A 20,939-nucleotide genomic window follows, 5' to 3' on the forward strand; every position below is an offset into this window, starting at 1 on the left:
TTGTATTTTCAACAAGTCGAGTGCCTCCATCTGGCAAGTCATCATCTGGAGGAGCAGAGTCAGAAAGATACCTGATTTTGGCATAAAAGTTAGGACATGAAGGTACAGGAGTGAACAAAGGTCAATTAACAAGATTCTTCTTTGGCTTAAGCAAAGAGCATGGCACAGTTCATTTCATGCATATGCGGACAAGAATATATATTCCTGGGATGAGATCAAGGATTATCAGTGTGTCCCACATGAACCATCTGCACAGTGAGCATAGCCAGCAGGGAGGACTCCATCCACGAGTAGGACGATGGTGGGGCAAGTACTTTCCCTGCGTCTTGACCCGTTTTGTTGATGACATCTGTGTCATATACAATGTCTTTAGAGAAGTTGTTTATGTAGGTGCAACATTGTGGGCCAATGACAGAACAAGTGCCTCCTTCTTTAGCAAGGAGGAAGTCTATCACTAATCGATTCTGAAGTGTCATCATCCAGGTCTCCTGTGTTTCTTTGTTCATTAGTTTCAATGTGTGGGCAATTGAGTTGGAAAGGAAGGTGGACAGGTAGGACAGGTCATGAGGGTGGTGCTGAGTTGGAAGGTTGGAACTGGGGTAAGGTGGGGGGAGGGAAAATGAGGAAACTGGTGAAGTCCACATTGATGCCAACGGGTTGGAGGGTCACAAGGCAGAAAACGAGGCTTTCTTCAGGCGTCGGGTGGTGAGGGAATGGCGGTGGAGTAGGCCCAGGATCTGCATGTCCTTGGTGGACTGGGAGGGAGAGTTGAAGTTGAAGTTGGTGGGGTTAGTTGGTGCAGATGTCCTGGAGATGTTCCCTAAAGTGCTCTGCCAGAAGGTGCCAATTAAAGTCTTTCAATAGTATGTAGTCACCAGGGTTGATGTCGTTAAACATTGGAGATCTTTCATCTTCCTTCCCTGGTATCCGATAGGCTTCTTTGACCTGTTGATGACAAGATTGCAATGCTTTGGTTAGCTTAATCAGGTATCTGTGCATTTCTTCTGCCATGACATGCACATCAACAGGTTGTTGGGCCACCAATGGTGCAGACCAGAGAGTCCTCAGGGGCTTTCCATATACTGTTTCAGCCGTCGAGAATCTTGTCTTTTTCTGGGTCATGGTTCTCATATTAAAAAGGGCAATTGGGTGTACTTGCAGCCAATTAAGGTCTTTTCCTCTACCATCTTGCTTAGCTGACCTTTTAAAGTACCATTGGCTCTTTCTACAATTCCCATTGGGGATTGGTTGGCACAATGGAATTTTTGATTCATATTCAGACTCTTACATTGTTCTTTGTTTAGCTCCACACAGAAGCGTGAGCCGTTATCGGAAGAGACCATTACTGGCATTTCAAACCTGGGTATGATTTCCCTTAGTAGATTTTTACAGGTAGATTTTGCTGTGCAGTCAGTACAGGGATAAGCTTTCATCCATCTACTAAATACATCAATTATCGCTAAGCAATACTTATAACAATGGCATCTAGAATCCTCCAACCACATGGGATCAATTTGGATTTCACCAGTTTCCACTCCCCTCCCCGCCACTGAGCCTTACATGTGACACATCTGCTACAGGATATGCAAGAAAGTGCTTGACCACTGGGTGGGAGAGACAGGAAATGGGGAAACTGGTGAAATCCAAATTGATCCCATGTGATTGGAGGGTCCCAAGGTGGAAGATGACGCATTCTTCCTCCAGGCAGCGGGTAGTTAGGGTAGGAGATTATAGATCAGTGGTGCTGGAAGAGCACAGCAATTCAGGCAGCATCCGAGGACAGGCAAAATCGACGTTTCGGGCAAAAGCCCTTCATCAGGAATAAAGGCAGAGAGCCTGAAGCATGGAGAGATAAGCTAGAGGAGGGTGGGGGTGGGGAGAGAGTAGCATAGAGTACAATAGGTAGGTGGGGAAGGAGATGAAGGTGATAGGTCAGGGAAGAGAGGGTGGAGTGGATAGGTGGAAAAGGAGCTGGGCAGGTCGGACAAGTCCGGACAGGTCGAGTTACTGGAGGTTAGAAACTAGGATGAGGTGGGGGAAGGGAAATAGGAGGCCCAGGACCTGCATGTCTATGGTGGAGTGGGAGGAGGAGTTAAAGTATTCAGCCACAGGGCGGTGGGGTTGGTAGTACAGCTGTTCTAGAGATGTTTTCTGAAATGATCCGCAAGTTGGTGACCTGACTCCCCAATGTAGAGAAGACCACATCGGATGCTGCGGATACAGTAGATGACGTGTGTGGAAATACAGATAAATTTCTGTAGAAGGATCCTTTGGAGGGGGGGTAGTGTGGGCACAGGTTTTGCACTTTTTGCATTGGCAAGGGAAGGTGCCCAGGATATGAGGGTGGATTGTTGGGGGCCATGGACCTGACAAGGGAGTTGTAGAGGGAATGATCTCTCTGAAAAATTTCTCTGGTGGTAGGTTCTGTTTGTAGGTGGCGGAAATGATGAGGATGATGCAATGTATCCTGAGGTTAGTAGGGTGGAAGCTGAGGACCGTGGAATTCTGTCTTTGTTGCGATTGGAGGGTGTGGTTCAAGGGCAGAGGTGTGAGAGTGGAGGAGATGTGCTGTAGGGCATCACTGATCACGTTGGAGGGAAAATTGCAGTCTTTGAAGATGGAGACCATCTGGGATGTTTTAAGGTGAAATTGGTCTTCCTGGGAGCAGATGTGGTGGAGGAATTGGAGTAGGGGATAGTGTTTTTACAGGAGGCAGGGTGGGAGGAGGTGTAGTCCAGGTAGTTGTGGGAGTTTGTGGATTTATAGTGAATGTCCGTGTTGAGTTGGTCGACAGAAATGGAGATAGAGAGGTCTAGGAAGGGAGGTGTCTAAGATGGCCGCTGCCATAACCACTTCTGCTCCCAGTGACGTCACTCACCGAAACACTGACAACGACGTTGCCAACGTCATGTGTCACGCCACTTCCGCTCCCAATGATGTCACTCACTGGAATTCAGCTGACAACATCACTTACGTCATGTGTTGCATACTTCCGCCCCCACGGATACCACCGAAGGTCCCACATCCGAGAACCCCCCGACCCCTGTGGCCAGTGTCACTTCCATTGGTGATGTCAGTCATGATCCTATAACCACACCCACTCCAGTGACAGTCTTCGCCCCCACTTGAGGTCCAGCCCCACAGCTGTTCTAGAGATGTTTTCTGAAATGATCCGCAAGTTGGTGACCTGACTCCCCGATGTAGAGAAGACCACATTGGTTGCTGCGGATACAGTAGATGACGTGTGTGGAAATACAGATAAATTTCTGTAGAAGGATCCTTTGGAGGGGGGGGAAGTGAGCTCCCAGCCCAGCTGTGTTTTCACCATCCCCCCAGACCTCCCCCTCACGGAGGATGAACGATCCATCCTTAGTAAAGGCCTCACCTTCATCGCATCATGCTCCCGGATGCATGAGTTTGACATGCGTTGTGACATTGAACACTTCTTCCGCTGCCTCCACCTTTGGGCTTACTGTTTCCATCAAGACTCCCACCCATCCTCTGAGGACCCCTTCTCCTGCCTCTAACACACCCCACCTGGATACCCCATGCTAGTCTGTTACCCACCCTCAATATCTTCATTTTCAACTGCTGCCGTGACATAGACCACCTCAACCTGTCCACCCCCCTCACCCACTCCATTCTCTCACCCTCACAATGCGCATCCCTCCACTCCCTCCGCTCCAACCGCAGCCTCACCATCAAACCAGCTAGCAAAGGGGGCACTGTGGTAGTTTGGTGCATCAACCTCTGTATGGCTGAAGCCAGACGCCAACTCATGGACACCTCCTTCTACTGCCCTCTCGACCACAGCCTCATCTCCAATCACCAAACCATCATCTCCCACGCCATCCACAACTTCTTCACCTCTGGGGATCTCCCATCCACAGCTTCCAACCTCATCGTCTGGGAATCCTGCACCGCCCGATTCTACCACCTACCAAAGATTCACAAACCTGACTACCCCGGTCAACCCGTTGTCTCAGCCTGCTCCTGACCCACTGAACGTATCTCTGCACACCTTGACACCGCCCTGTCCCCCTTAGTCCAGGAACTCCCCACTTACATTTGCGACACCACCCATGCCCTCAATCTCTTAAATTACTTTTGTTTCCCTGGCCCCCAACGTCTCATCTTCAACATGGTCATCCAGTGCCTGAACACATCTATCTGCCATGACGAAGGCCTCCAAGCCCTCCATTTCTTCCTCTCACGCCAACCCAACACTGACACTCTCATTTGACTGGCTGAACTGGTCCTTACCCTCAACAATTTCTCCTTCCAATCCTCCAACTTCCTCTAGACCAAAGGGGTAGCCATGCGTATCTGCTTGGGCCCCAGCTATACCTGCCTGTTCGTTGGGTACCTGGAACTGTCCATCTCCCGCAGCTACACTGGCCTATCCCCCACCTTTTCCTCCGCTACATTGATGACAGAATCGGTGCAACCTCTGCTCCCATGAGGAGGGAACAATTCATCAACTTCACAAAAACCTTCCACCCTGACCTCAAGTTCACCTGCTATATCTCAGACACCTCCCTCCCCTTCCTGGACCTCTCCATTTCCATTTCCGATGACCAACTCAACATGGACATCCACTACAAACCCACTGATTCCACAACTACTTGGACTACACCTCCTCTCACCCTGTCTCCGATAAAAACACTATCCCTTATTCCCAATTCATCTGCCTCCGCCACAAGTGATCCCAGGAGGACCAATTCCACCGTAGAACATCCCAGATGGCCTCCTCAACTTCCCCTCCCGCATGGTCAACGATGCCCTCTAGTGCATCTCCTCCTCCACTTCCCGCACCTATGTCCTTGAACCCCATCCCTCCAATCGCAACAAGGACAGAATCCCCGGGTCCTCCCCTTCCACTGGATACAACCTCTGGATACATCGCATCATCCTCCACCTATAAACAGACCCCACCACCAGAGATATATTTCCATCCCCACCTCTGTCTGTGTTTCTGAGAGAACTCCCTTGTCAGGTCCACGGCTCCCACCAACCCACTCTTCCCTCCTAGCACCTTCCCCTGCTACCGCAAGAATTGAAAAACCTGCGCCCACACCTACCCCCTCACCTCTGTCCAAGGCCCCAAAGGATCCTTCCACATCTGACAGAAATTTACCTGTACTTCCACACATGCTGTCTACTGTATCCGTTGCACCCGATGTGGTCTCCTCTATGTCGGGTAGTTAGGACGCCAACTTGCGGATCGTTTCAGAGGACATCTCTGGGACACCCGCACCCACCAACCCCACTGCCCTATGGCTGAACACTTTAACTCCCCCTCCCACTCCGCCATGGACGTGCAGGTCTTGGGCCGCCTCTATTGCCAAATCCTAACATTCCGACTCCTGGTGGAAGAACGCCTCGTCTTCCGCCTTGGGACTCTTCAACCACATGGGATCAATGTGGATTTCACTAGTTTCCTCATTTCCCCTCTATCTGCCTTGTCCCAGTCCCAACCTTCCAACTTGGCACTGCCCTCTTGAACGGTGCTACCTGTCCATCTTCCTTCCAGTCTATCTGCTCCATCCTCCTCACTGACTTATCACTTTCATCTCCAACTTCACCTAACTATTACATTTCCAGCTACCTCTTCCCTCCCAGCCCCACTCCCCATCCCATTTATTCTCAGCCGCCCCGGTCCACAAGCCTGACTCCTGATGAAGGACTCATGGATGAAGGGCTCATTCAATCATGGATGATAAGTTTCTCAACCCCATTCTCCAGCTTTCTTCTCATAACCCTTCTTCCCTTTGATATTCATGAACCTATCTGTCTCAATCTTAAATATACTCAATGACCTGGCCTCCACAGCATTCTGTGGCAATGAATTCCATAAGATTCACTACTCTCTGGCTGAAGAAGTTTCTCCTTATCTCCATTGTAAAAGGTCTTCCCTTTACCTAAGGCTGTGCCCTCTAGTCCTAGTTTCTCCTACCAACGGAAACAACTTCCATTCTGTCCAGGCCATTCAGTACTCAGTATGTTTCAATTAGATCCACCCTCATCCTGCTAAACTCTTATCGAGTGCAGACCCAGAATCCTCAAATGTTCCTCATATGTTAAGCTTTTCATTCCTGGGATCATTCTCGTGAACCTCCTCTGAACATGCTCCAAGGCCTGTACATCCATCCTGAGATATGGGGCCCAAAACCGCACACAATACTCCAAGTGTGGTCTGACTAGAGCCTTAGAAATACATCCCTGCTTTTATATTCAAGTCCTCTGAAAATAAATGCCAACATTGCATTTGCCTTCCTAGCTACTAACTCAACCTGCAAGTTCATCTTGAGAGAAATCTGAACTAGAACTCCCAAGTCTCTTTGCACTTCAGACTTCTGAATTTTCTCCCCATTTAGAAAATAGTCCATGCTTCTGTTGTTCCTACCAAAGTGCATGACCTCACACTTTTCCATGTTGTACTCCATCTGTGATTTTTTGCCTACTCCTCTAACCTGTTAAATCCTTCTGCAGTCTCCCGCCTCCTCAATGCTACCTGTCCCTCTACCAGTCTTTGTGCGGTCTGCAACCTTAGCCAGAATGCCCTCAGTTCCTTCATTGAGATCATTAATGTATAAAGTGAAAAGTTGTGGTCCCAACACTGAGCCTTGCGGAACACCACTTGTCACCAGCTGCCATCCTGAGAAAGACCCTTTTATCCCCATTCTCTGCTTTCTGCCAGACAGCCAGGCTTCTATCTATGATAGTGCCTTACCTCTAACACCATGGGCCCTTATCTTAATCCACGGCCTCCTGTGCAGCACCTTGGCAATGACCTTCTTGAAGTCCAGGTAGATAACACCCACTGGCTCTCCTTGATCTAGCCTACTTGTTACTTCCACAGAGAATTCAAGCATAACTTCCCCTTGATGAAATGAGGATCTTTTGTCATTCAGGGTTCCCTGTTCCTGCCAACCTTGCCTTTCACCCTCACAGGAACATGTAGACCTTGATCTCTAGCTATGTTACTTTTAAAGACCTCCCACTTGCCAGAGGTCCCTTTGCCTGCAAACAAACAACTCCAATCAAGCCCTGCAAGCTCCTGGCTAATTTCATCAAAATTTGCCTTGCTCCAATTTAGAACTTAAATTTGTGGACCAGTTTTGTCCCTCTCCATAACTATCTTAAAATTAATAGAACTATCATAATTGCATCCAAAGTGCTCCCCCACTGTCACCTGGGTCACCTGTCCTGCCCTATTTCCCAAGAGTACAAAGAACAAAGAAGAAAGAAAGTTACAGCACAGGAACAGACCCTTCAGCCCTCCTGCGTTGATCCAGATCCTCTATCTAAACCTGTTTCCTATTTTCTAAGGATCTGTATCCCTCTGCTCCCTGCTCATCCATGTATCTGCCTAGATACATCTTAAATGATGCTATCGTGCCTGCCTCTACTACCTCTGCTGGCAACGTGTTCCAGGCACCTACCAGCCTCTCATAAAGAACTCTCCTTTAAACTTTTCTCCTCTCACCTTGAACTCATGACCCCTAATACTTGCATCCCACACTCTGGGAAAAAGCTTCTTGCTATCCACCCTGTCTCTACCGCTCATGATTTTGTAGACCTCAATCAGGTCCCCCCTCAACCTCCGTCTTTCTAATAAAAATAATCCTAACCTACTCAACCTCTCTTCAAAGCTAGCACCCTCCATACCAGGCAACATCCTGGTGAACCTCCTCTGCACCCTCTCCAAAGCATCCACATCCTTTTGGTAATGTGGCGATCAGAACTGTACGCAGTTTTCCAAATTTGGCTGAACCAAAGTCCTGTACAACTGTAACATGACCTGCCAACTCCTGTACTCAATACCCCGTCTGATGATGGAAAGCATGTCGGATGCCTTCTTGACCACTCTATTGATCTGCATTGCCACCTTCAGGGTACAATGAACACCCAGATCTCTCTGTACATCAGTTTTCCCCAGGCCTTTTCCATTTACCATATAGTTCGCTCTTGAATTGGATCTTCCAAAATGCATCACTTCGCATTTGCCCACATTGAACTCCATCTGCCATTTCTCTTCCCAGCTCTCCACTCTATCTATATTCTGCTGCATTCGCTGACAGTCCCCCTTCGCTGCCTGCTACTCCGCCAATCGTAGTGTCATCTGCAAACTTGCTAATCAGACCACCTATACCTCCCTCCAAATCATTTATGTATATCACAAACAACAGTGGTCCCAGCATGGATCCCTTTGGAACACCACTGGTCACAGGTCTCCATTTTAAGAAATTCCCTTCCACTACAACTCTCTCTCTCCTGCTGCCCAGCCAGTTCTCTATCCATCTAGCTAGTACAGCCTGGCCCTATGCGACTTCACTTTCTCCATCAGCCTACCATGGCGAATCTTATTAAATGCCTTACTAAAGTCCATGTATATAACATCTACAGCCCTTCCCTCATCAATCAACTTTGTCACTTCCTAAAAGAATTCTATTAAGTTGGTAAGACATGACCTTCCGTATACAAAACCATGTTGCCTATCACTAATAAGCCCATTTTCTTCCAAATGTAAATAGATCCTATCCCTCAGTATCTTCTCCAGCAGCTTCCCTACCACTGACATCAGACTCACAGGTCTGTAATTACTGGATTATCCCTGCTACCCTTCTTAAACAAGGGGGCAACATTAGCAATTCTCCAGTCCTCCGAGACCTCATCAGTGTTCAAGGATGCTGTACAGATATCTATTATGGCCCCAGCTACTTCCTCTCTTGCTTCCCTCAGTAACCTGGGATAGATCCCATCCATCTTAATGCCTTTTAGAATACCTAACACTTCCTCCCTCCTTATGCTGACTTGACCTAGAGTAATCAAACCTCTATCCCTAACCTCATTCTGGGTAATCCAAGATGGAGGATGGGAAAAATTTCTGGCTGTAAGAGCTGCTCCTTTTTTTGAGGTATTTTAGGTGTTGGAGGTGATTTCCTTGAATTCCAGGAGCAGCAATTACTGTTTTATATGCTGTTGCATTGTTTTGGAACTTTGGGAAAAAAAGTCAAAACAACAGCAGTTTAAAAGGGAGAAGAGCAGACAAAGGAAGCACATGGTGAGGACAGTGCAGGAGAGAGAGAGAGAGAGAGAGAAAGAACCTGCACAGTCACCACCTTTAGTGTTTGAATTCGTGTATCGTTGGACATCGGAGTGTATCTGGGAAAATTAACAAACAGTGAAATTCACAACTAATCTTGGAGGAACTGTTGGGTGAAGTTCACAGCACAGAATCAGATAAGTTAATTGTTTTAAGTCTGTCCAAGAGAAAGGCTGCAATAGTGAGTGTAGTGGATTCTTTCGTGATTATATGTTTTTGGAGATAAGTCTCTTGATTAAACTTAAAATATAAGCCATAGCTATTAATTTAACCTGGGGCAGTGTTTGTTGAGGTATAAGACGGTGTTATTTTCTGTGTCTGTAGATTGTGAAGGAGCAAAAATTACCTTTGCAGAGATATGTACTTCTTGTCAGATGTGGGAGTTTAAAGAGAGTTTAAGGGTTACTGCGGATTATATCTGCCATAAATGCTGTTGGATGCGAATCTTATCAGATCGAGTGGATCAGTTGGAGAGACAGATAGAAGCGATGAGGAATTGGCAACAGCAACAGTATGTGATAGATGGCATTTATAGGAAGGGGGGAAGTCTCAGATACAGTCACATAGATGGGTTAACTCCAGGAAGGGTAAGAGAGGTCGGCACCTAGGGCAGAAGTCTTTTGTGGATATACCCATTTCAAACAGGTATGCTGTTTTGGAAAATGTAGGGGGTGATGGATTCTCAGGTGAACGTAGCATGAACAGCCAAGTTTCTGGTATTGAGACTGGCTCTAATGCAACGAGGGGTACGTTGGCTTCCAAGAGATCAATTGTGTTAGGGGATTCTGTAGTCAGAGGTACAGACAGATGTTTCTGTGGCCAGAAGAGAAAAAGCAGAATGGTGTGTTGTTACCCTGGTGCCAGGATCAAGGATGTCTCTGAGAGGGTGCAGAATGTTCTCACGGGGGAGAGGGGCCAGCAGGAGGTCATTGTCCACATTAGAACCAATGACATTGGAAGGGAAAAGGTTGAGACTCTGAAGGGAGATTACAGAGAGTTAGGCAGAAATTTAAAAAGGAGGTCCTCAAGGGTAGTAATATCTGGATTACTCCCAGTGCTACGAGCTAGTGAGGGCAGGAATAGGAGGGTAGAGCAGATGAATGCATGACTGAGGAGCTGGTGTGTGGGAGAAGGATTCACATTTTTGGATCATTGGATTCTCTTTTGGGGTAGAAGTGACCTGTACAAGATTAGATTAGATTAGATTTCCTACAGTGTGGAAACAGGCCCTTCGGCCCAACAAGTCCACACCGACCCGCCGAAGCGTAACCCACCCAGACCCATTCTCCTACATTTACCCCTTCACCTAACACAAAGGGCAATTTAGCGTGGCCAATTCACCTGACCTGCACATTTTTGGATTGTGGGAGGAAACCAGAGCACCCGGTGGAAACCCACGCAGACGCGGGGAGAATGTGCAAACTCCACACAGAGAGTCACCTGAGGCGGGTATTGAACCGGGGTCTCTGGCGCTGCGAGGCAGCAGCGCTAACCACTGTGTCACCGTGCCGCCCACAAGAAGGACGGATTGCACCTAAATTGTAAGGGGACTAATATACTGGCAGGGAAATTTGCTAGAACTGCTTGGGAGAATTTAAACTCGTAAGGTGGGGGTAGGACCCGAAGAGATAGTGAGGAAAGAGATCGATCTGAGACGGGTACAGCTGAGAACAGAAGCGAGTCAAACAGTCAGGGCCAAGGTAGGACTAATAAATTAAACTGCATTTATTTCAATGCAAGGGGCCTAACAGGGAAGGCAGATGAACTCAGGGCATGGTTAGAAACATTGGACTGGAATATCATAGCAATTACAGAAACATGGCTCAGGGATGGGCAGGACTGGCAGCCTAATGTTCCAGGATACAAATGCTACAGGAAGGATAGAAAGGGAGGCAAGAGAGGAGGGGGAGCGTGGTATTTTTGATAAGGGATAGCATTACAGCTGTGCTGAGGGAGGATATTCCCGGAAATACATCCAGGGAAGTTATTTGGGTGGAACTGAGAAATAAGAAAGGGATGATCACCTTATTGGGATTGTATTATAGACTCCCGAATAGTCAGAGAAAATTGAGAAACAAACTTGTAAGGAGATCTCAGCTATCTGTAAGAATAATAGGGTAGTTATGGTAGGGGATTTTAACTTTCCAGACATCGACTGGGACTGCCATAGTGTTAAAGGTTTAGATGGAGAGGAATTTCTTAAGTGTGTACAAGACAATTTTCTGATTCAGTATGTGAATGTACCTACTAGAGAAGGTGCAAAACTTGACCTACTCTTGGGAAATAAGGCAGGGCAGGTGACTGAGGTGTCAGTGGGGGAGCACTTTGGGGCCAGCGACCATAATTCTATTCATTTTAAAATAGTGATGGAAAAGGATAGACCAGGTCTAAAAGTTGAAGTTCTAAACTGGAGAAAGGCCAATTTTGACGGTATTAGGCAAGAACTTTTGAAAGCTGATTGGAGGCAGATGTTCGCAGGTAAAGGGACAGCTGGAAAATGGGAAGCCTTCAGAAGTGAGATAACAAGAATCCAGAGAAAGTATATTCCTGTCAGGGTGAAAGGGAAGGCTGATAGGTATAGGGAATGCTGGATGACGAAAGAAATTGAGAGTTTGGTTAAGAAAAAGTAGAAAGCATATGTCAGGTATAGACAGGATAGATCAAGTGAATCCTTAGAAGAGTATAAAGAAAGTAGCAGTATACTTAAGAGGGAAATCAGGAGAGCAAACCGGGGACATGAGATAGCTTTGGCAAATAGAATTAAGGACAAAAGGGTAACTAGGGAGAGAATAGGGCCCCTCAAAGATCAGCAAGGCGGCCTTTGTGTGGAGACACAGAAAATGGGAGAGATGCTAAATGAATATTTTGCATCAGTATTTACTGTGGAATAGGATATGGAAGATATAGACTGTAGGGAAATAGATGGTGACATCTTGCAAAATGTCCAGATTACAGAGGAGTAAGTGCTGGATGTCTTGAAACGGTTAAAAGTGGATAAATCCACAGGACCTGATCAGGTGTACCCGAGAACTCTGTGGGAAGCTAGAGAAGTGATTGCTGGGCCTCTTGCTGAGATATTTGTATCATCAATAGTCACAGGTGAGGTGCCTGAAGACTGGAGGTTGGCTAACGTGGTGCCATTGTTTAAGAAGGGCAGTAAAGACAAGCCAGGGAACTATAGACCGGTGAGCCTGACCTCAGTGGTGGGCAAGTTGTTGGAGGGAATCCTGAGGGACAGGATGTACATGTATTTGGAAAGGCAAGGACTGATTTGGGATAGTCAACATGGCTTTGTGCATGGGAAATCATGTCTCACAAACTTGATTGAGTTTTTTGAAGAAGTAACAAAGAAGATTGATGATGGCAGAGCAGTAGATGTGATCTATATGGACTTCAGTAAGGCGTTCGACAAGGTTCCCCATGGGAGACTGATTAGCAAGGTTAGATCTCATGGAATACAGGGAGAACTAGCCATTTGGATACAGAACTGGCTCAAAGGTAGAAGACAGAGGGTGGTGGTGGAGGGTTGTTTTTCAGACTGGAGGCCTGTGACCAGTGGGGTGCTACAAGGATCGGTGCTGGGCCCTCTACTTTTTGTCATTTACATAAATGATTTGGATGCGAGTATAAGAGGTACAGTTAGTGAGTTTGCAGATGACACCAAAATTGGAGGTGTAATGGACAGCGAAGAGGGTTACCTCAGATTACAACAGAATCTGGACCAGATGGGCCAATGGGCTGAGAAGTGGCAGATGGAGTTTAATTCAGATAAATGCGAGGTGCTGCATTTTGGGAAAGCAAATCTTAGCAGGACTTATATACTTAATGGTAAGGTCCTAGGGAGTGTTGCTGAACAAAGAGACCTTGGAGTGCAGATTCATAGCTCCTTGAAAGTGGAGTCGCAGGTAGATAGGATAGCGAAGAAGGCATTTGGTATGCTTTCCTTTATTGGTCAGCGTATTGGAGTTGGGAGGTCATGTTGCAGCTGTACAGGACATTGGCTAGGCCACTGTTAGAATATTGCGTGCAATTCTGGTCTCCTTCCTATCGGAAAGATGTTGTGAAACTTGAAAGGGTTCAGAAAAGATTTACAAGGATGTTGCCAGGGTTGGAGGATCTGAGCTACAGGGAGAGGCTGAACAGGCTGGGGCTGTTTTCCCTGGAGCATCGGAGGCTGAGGGGTGACCTTATAGAGGTTTACAAAATTAAAAGGGGCATGGATAGGATAAATAGGCAAAGTCTTTTCCCTGGGTTCAGGGAGTCCAGAACTAGAGGGCATAGGTTTAGGGTGAGAGGGGAAAGATATAAAAGAGACCTACGGGGCAACTTTTTCACGCAGAGGGTGGTACATGTATGGAATGAGCTGCCAGAGGCTGGTACAATTGCGACATTTAAGAGGCATTTGGATGAGTATATGAATAGGAAGGGTTTGGAGGGATATGGGCCGGGTGCTGGCAGGTGGGACTACATTGGGTTGGGATATCTGGTCGGCATGGACAGGTTGGACCGCAGGGTCTGTTTCCATGCTGTACATCTCTATGACTCTATCTGTCATGTGCCTCTCCTTGGTGAATACCGACGGCAAAGTACTCGTTAAGAATCTCACCCATTTTCTCTGACTCCACACATAACTTTCCTCCTTTGTCCTTGAGTGGGCCAACTCTTTCTCTCATTACCATCTTGCTCCTTTCATACGAATAAAAGTGTCAGAGAAATTTACCCAATAGGTTAGAGATCACAAAAACACAGCTTGGAGTAAAAAAGGCTTTGGCATTTTCCTTAACCTATTTGCTAAAGATATTTCATGACCCCCTTAATTCCTCATTTCAGATTGGTCCTCCTTTCACAATATTCTTCCAAAGCTTTTTCTGTTTTCAGTCACCTCGACCTTATGTATGCTTTGTTTTTACTCTTAGCTAGTCTCATAATTTCATCTGTCATCTATGGTTCCCTAGTCCTGCTATTTCTATCCCTCATTTTCACAGGAGCATGTCTGTCCTGCACCCTAATCAACCTCTCTTTAAAAGCATTCCACATATCAAATGTGGATTTACCTTCAAACAGCTGCTCCCAATCCACATTCACTAGCTCCTGTCAAATTTTGCAATAGTTGGCTTTCCCCCAATTTAGCATTCTTCCTTTAGGACCACTCTCGTCTTTGTCCATGAGTATTCTAAAACTTATGGAATTCTGATCACTATTCCCATAGTAATCCCCGACTGAAACTTCAACTGCCGGCCTCGTTCCCCAACACTAGGTCCAGTACGACCCCTTCCCGAGTTGGACTATTCACATACTGCTCTATGCTCCTCACAAATTCTGCTCCACTAGACCTCTAACACTCAGTGAATCCCAGTCAGTCAATGTTGGGAAAATTAAAATCTCCCATCACCACCATCCTGTTGCTCCTACATCTTTCCAAAATATATTTACATATTTGTACCTCTATCTCACACTCGCATTGGGAGGCCAAACTTTGTTACTGCACCCTTCCTATTTCTGAGCTCTGCCCATGTTGCCTCACTGCTCAAGTCCTCCATAGTGCCCTCCTTCAGTGCAGCTGTGATATCCTCTCTGACTAGTAATGCAACTCCTCTACCCTCTTTACCTCTCTCTCTATCCCACATGAAGCATCCATATCCTGGGATATTTAGTTGCCAATCATGCCCTTCCCTCAACCAAGTCTCAATAATTGCGATAACATCATACTCCCAGGTACTAATCCAAGCCCCAAGTTCATCTGGCTTGCTTACTACACTTCTCGCATTAAAACAAGTGCACCTCAGACCAACAGTCCCTTTGCATTCATCATCTGCTCCCTGCCTACTCTTCCCCTTAGTCACGCTGACTTCACTAGCTAGTTCCTTACAGGCTTTAGTTACTACCTCCTATACTGTCCACTAACCACTCATTTGGTTCTCTCCCCCCACCCCCCCCCCACCCCCCCCCCCCCCACCAGCCATATTAGTTTAAACTCTCCCCAACAGCATTAGCAAAAGCACCCCCTAGGTCATTGGTTCCAGTCCAGCCCAGGTATAGACCATCCAATTTGTAATAGGCCCACTTCCCCCAGAACCGGTCCCAATGTGAACCCCTTCCTCCTGCACCATCTCTTGAGCCACGCATTCATCCTGCTTATTCTTTCATTTCTATCCTGACTAGCACGTGGCACTGGTAGCAGTCCTGAGGTTACTACTTCTGAGGTCCTACTTTTTAACTTGGTTAAAAATCACACAACACCAGGTTATAGACCAACAGGTTTATTTGGAAGCACTAGCTTTCGGAGTTTTATCGAGTTTTACATGGGTTTTTGCAGTGTTTGATCACCGAACACCCAAAATTCTGTTTATAGGACCTCATCCCATTTTTTACCTATATCATCGGTGTCTCTATGCACCATGACAACTGGCTGTTCACTCTCCCCCTTCAAAATGTTCTGCAGTCAGTTTGAGACATCCCTGACTCGTGGACCTGGGAGGCAACATACCATTCGGGAGTCTCATTTTCGACCACAGAACCACCTATTTACACCCCTTATAATTGAATCCTCTACAACTATAGCCCTTCCACTCTTCCAGGTTGAGTTTTGCCCCTGCCTGAATAGGACCCTCTGTATACTGCTTGAGGAAACTTTTCTGAATGCACTTTCAGGAACAAACTCCATCCCAGCTATGCTGTTAATGCTCTGGCAGTGCCAGTCTATGTTAGGAAAATTAAAATCCCCTGCTATGACAACCCTATTGCTCCTGCAAATCTTCCCAATCTTCCTGCATATTTGTTCTTCTAATTTCCATTAACTATTTGGGGTCCTATAGTACAACCCCAATAACATCACCAACCCCTTCTTATTTCTTAGCTCCACCCACAAAGCCTCATTGGATGATCCTTAAATTATTTCATCTCTGACTATTGCTGCGATACTTGCCTTAATCAAAAAATGCAGTTCAGGACAGAGTTACTTAAAAAATCATGTAGCAAAGACTGAGCAGGCAATTCACTGTATTTATGAGTTAACCGACATGGTGAACGGGATCTGCATTACTGCAATTGTTGAGATTACTTTAATTCTTTATGTAGCTGACATGTTGAATGGCCAACTCTTGTGTTTTTGTAAGTTAATAGTTTTGAATAATCAGTTTGGTAAGTAGCTTACCAAACTCGGGAGTGACATCATATGCCAATCTTCTTGGAAACCCCTTGGACAGAAGCATTAACTTCTGGAATGCTGAACTCTGAACTCCTTAGACCCCTGGGATTATCTGTCACATGCATCTCCATGGTTCTGACTGAATCCACTTTACAGCTGAATGGCTACAGCTGAGCTTTCCTCTTCCCACTCTCAGTCTCAGGATTCTTTTATTCTCAATTTTTGTTCTTGAAAAATAAACTTTTTTAAAAATAAAACTACATATGTAGTGTCAACCTTGAACAGTCATGTAACGTGCAAAACAAATCAGTTCCTGCCACTATGGTACTCCTTGCCTTTACAATTAAACTAATATTTACAATGTTAATAACATGTCAAACATGTAGCACAAAGGGTTTTCCACAAGTTGCAGCCACGAAGTCATAGAGTCGTAGAGATGTACAGCATGGAAATAGACACTTCGGTCCAAACATCCATGTTGACCTGATATTCTCAATTAATCTAGTCCCATTTGCCAGCATTTGGCCCATATCCCTCTAAACCCTTCATATGCACATACCTATCCAGCTGCTTTTTAAATGTTGTAATTGTACCAGCCTCCACCACCTCCGCTGGCAGCTCATTCCATACACGCACTACCCTCTGTGGCAAAAAGTTGCCCCTGAGGTCTCCATTAAATCTTTCCCCTCTCACCTTAAACCTAGTTTTGGACTCTCCTACCTTGGGGCAGAAACCTTGGATATTTGCCCTATCCATACCTCTCATGATTTTATAAACCTCTATAAGGTTACTCCTCAGCCTCCAGGGAAAATAGCCCCAGCCTATTCAGCCTCTCGCTATACCTCAAATCCTCCAATCCTGGATACATCCTGGTAAATCTTTTCTGAACCCTTTATAAGTTTCACAACATCTTTCTTATAGCAGTGAAACTACAATTGAATGCAGTATTCCAAAAGTGGCCTAACCAATGTCTGGTACAGCTGCAACATGACCTTCCAACTCCTACACTCAATGCACTGACTAATAAAGGAAAGCATACCAAATGCCTTCTTCATGATTGTTTTCAAAAGTGACTCCACTTTCAAGGAACTATGAAACGGCACTTCAAGGTCTCTTTGTGCGGCAATACTCTCCTGGACCCTACCATTAAATGTATAAGTCCTACTCTGATTGGCTTTTCCAAAATGCAACACCTCACATTTTTCTAAAGTAAACTCTATCTGCCACTCCTCATCCCATTGGCCCATCTGATTAAGTTAGCACTATGTTCATTGGAGTTTAGCAGAATGAATAGAAACATATAAAATTCTAACAGAACTCGGCTGGATAAATGTAGGAAGGATGTTCCCAATGACCTGTAAATCCAGAACCAGGGGTCACAGCTTAAAGATACAGGGTGCATTTAGGACTGAAATGAGAAATTTCTTCATTCCAAGAGTGAGGTGAGACTGTGATACTCCCTGCTGCACAGTGTGGTTGAAGCCAAAACTTTAGTTCTTAGGGCTAAAGGGATCAAAGGGTATGGGGAGAAAGCAGAAACGAGGGACTGAGTTGGATGATCAGCCATGATCATATTGAATGGCAAAACAAGCCTAAAGGGCTGAGTGGCCTCTTGTTTCTATTTTCTGTGGTTCTATGTCTGCACGAAGTGTGTTTGTCTGATGACTTATGTACAGATGTGTATCAGATAATTTTTTAAGAAATAAAGTTTGTTGCTAACTTATGCCTGTTGTATTGTGCCCATTTAAATACTGTGGTGTCTGAGACATTAAACCTTCCCTATACATTGAAGCTTTAGATTTAACGGAGCATAGCCAATTAGTGAGGAGATTTGATTTTTTTTTTCTAATTCTGCTTCTATGTGAGTCTGAATCAATATGACAACACAAGTACAGAAGGTGGTGTTACTATGAAACTACATCAAATCGTCAAGGAATTACTGAAGCAAAATGGAACCTACAAGAAAATCCTAAAAGGATACCACAACAAAGACTCCTGCCCTGCATCTTTCCCACTGATTAAATGCTCCTGTCACCAAACTCAGCACAGGGGGAGGCACAAGATTCTGCCCAGTGTCTTCTAACAAATACAAAAAAAAACTCTACTTAGTGATGCACATGTCAGAAGGATGTCTTATTTTTTAATGTAGACAGGCAGGAGGCTGGAAGAACACAGCAAGCCAGGCAGCATCAGGAGGTGGAGAAGTCAATGTTTCGGGTGTAACCCTTCTTCAGGACTGAGGTCGGTGTAGGGGGAGCTGCAAATAAAGGGGGTGGCAGGGGCAGGGTGATGAAGTGGGGATAGGTGAACACAGGTAGAGGGGACAACCTGGGTGGTCAAGGGGAGGAATGAATCTGGTTGGTGGCAGGGAGGGGTGGAAGGGAGGTGGAAAGGCAGTCGGTGGATGGGGAGGGAGGTTATTTGAAATTGGAGAACTCAATGCTGAGTCCTCCGGGCTGTAGGCTGCCCAGGCAGAAGATGGAGTGTTTTTTTAGATTAGATTAAATTAGATTCCCTACAGTGTGGAAACAGGCCCTTCAGCCCAACAAGTCTACACCGACCCTCCAAAGAGTAACCCACCCAGACCCATTTCCCTCTGACTAATGCACCTAAAACTATGGGCAATTTGGCATGGCCAATTCACTTGGACTGCATATCTTTGGACTGTGGGAGGAACCGGAGCACCCGGAGGAAACCCATGCAGACACGGAGAGAATGTGCAAACTCCACACAGCCAGTCGTCCAAGGCCAGAATCGAACCTGGGACCCTGGTGCTGTGAGGCAGCAGTGCTAACCGTTCCTCTAATTTATGGTTTGTTTCACTGTGACAATGGAGGAGGCCAAGGATAGTCATTTGGGAAAGACAGTGGTTCAGGAAATTGAAATGGGTGGTGGCTGGGAGATCAGGTTGGCCCCTGCAGGCCCGGCTGTGATGCTCAGTGAACTGTTCCCTGAGTTTACGTTCAGTCTCCCCCCAACAATGTGTCAGTCATCTCTAACAAGTCAGTAGGCTGAAGCATTGATCCAGATCAATTCCATTTTCACAAACCCTTCCTGTCTCCAATTTCTCGTTTTTTTAACAAAGAATCAGTTGTGACCTGTTTTTGACTCACTAAGCACTTGGGATCTTGGACTCCATGAGTTAGTGACTTAAAAGTTCGCAATCAGTATTTAGAATTAAGTATTATTTCCCGCTCAATGAATAAATAAGCTACCATGTCAGAAAGTGCTGATCTAAGGAAGTTAACACCAAGATGTATAAGGGGCACAAACAGAGAACATGAGGGAAATCTCAAAGAAAATATGAAAAGCAGCAACAAAGTTCAGCATATCAGGAGCAAGGGAGGGGAGCAGATCATTGTTAAGCTGTTTACTAACAACAGTAGTGTCACAGAACAAGGAAACGGTAGAATTACTTTTTTTGTTACTCGTTTTATCACTAAAAATAGGAGATAACTTTTTCAGTTGACAGTATGGGAGAAGAGAACAAATTGGAAACCCTGGTAGTGTGTCAAGTAAAGCAAATCAGAAAGTTAGCAGAAAGTAAACAAGGCTTTACCAATTTCTGTACAAAGCTATTGTGGATTGGCTGAAGCGATTATTACATCATTCAAATTGTCCTTCTGTACCTCTCAAGCATATGCTTTTCATCTTCCTGATGGGGAGCCTGTGCTCAAGACGTCAGTTCTCCTGCTCCTCGGATGCTGCCTGACCTGCTGTGCTTTTCCAGCACCACACTCTTCGACTCTGATCTCCAGCATCTGCAGTGCTCACTTTCTCCCTGTCAGCAGTAGGTGCAGGTGAGAAACAGTATGTGATTGAAGGAACATGAGAGATACAAAACCCTAACTTTTTTGAGCAGCAGCTCCTGCCAAATTCTGTCACTCTTGGATAAGGGTCTGATTGGGCGTCAGTTCAAAGAGGGGCGGTGTAGCCCTGAACCAGGAAGCCCCAGATGTATGGACTATGGTGATCAGAACTGATGAGATGATCAGGACAGTCTGATTAGATGAGGACAGTCTCCATTGCTCCTTCTTAGGTCCGAGAGAAAGAAATATGGTGCAAAACAAAAGAAGTAGAAGATTGTATTGTATTGAAGGTCACTCAAGGACACTCAGGGCTCCCTGAACAGAAAGTTCATGTCATTGGTAATGGCTGTCTAGGAATACTTCATGTGAACCCACTCACACTGGATAATCCCATTGTGCTTTCATTGTTAAGAAGTCGAACATCCCAAATAGGATAGTGAAGAACACATCTGGTATGCTTTCCTTTCCTGGTTAGACTATTGAGTACAGGAGTTGGGAGGTCATGTTGCGGCCTTACAGGATATTGGTTAAGCCACTTTTGGAATACTGTGTGCAATTCTGGTCTCCTTTCTATCGGAAGGATGTTGTGAAACTTGAAAGGGTTCAGAAAAAATTTACAAGGATGTTGCCAGGATTGGAAGGTTTGAGCGAAAGGGAGAGGCTGAATAGGCTGGGGCTGTTTTCCCTGGAGCATCGGAGACTGAGGGCTGACCTTATCGAGGTTTATAAAATTATTGATAGGATTAACAGAAAAGGTCTTTTCCCTGGAGTGGGGGAGTCCAGAGTTAGAACAGATAGGTTCAGGGTGAGAGGGGAAAGATATAAAAGGGTCTAAGGGAAAACTTTTTCACACAGAGGGTGGTGTCTTATGGAA

The 20,939-nt window shown here is 45.8% G+C and overlaps 1 long non-coding RNA gene across 1 annotated transcript in view; it reads right to left on the reverse strand.

Annotated features, from left to right (window-relative positions):
- Positions 1-785: 785 nt before the first annotated feature.
- LOC148146142 (uncharacterized) overlaps positions 786-20,939 on the reverse strand; it is a 30,383-nt gene continuing 10,229 nt past the window's right edge. The window contains exons 2-3 of the long non-coding RNA XR_015760742.1: positions 19,886-20,037; positions 786-945 (exon numbers count right to left, since the gene is read on the reverse strand). This is a non-coding gene — a long non-coding RNA (uncharacterized LOC148146142). The remainder of the gene's footprint in view (positions 946-19,885; positions 20,038-20,939) is intronic.

Source organism: Chiloscyllium plagiosum, unplaced genomic scaffold (assembly GCF_037043375.1).
Source record: "Chiloscyllium plagiosum isolate Xiang-an unplaced genomic scaffold, Cpla_swu_hap1 HiC_scaffold_21, whole genome shotgun sequence".
Lineage (NCBI taxonomy): Eukaryota > Metazoa > Chordata > Chondrichthyes > Orectolobiformes > Hemiscylliidae > Chiloscyllium > Chiloscyllium plagiosum.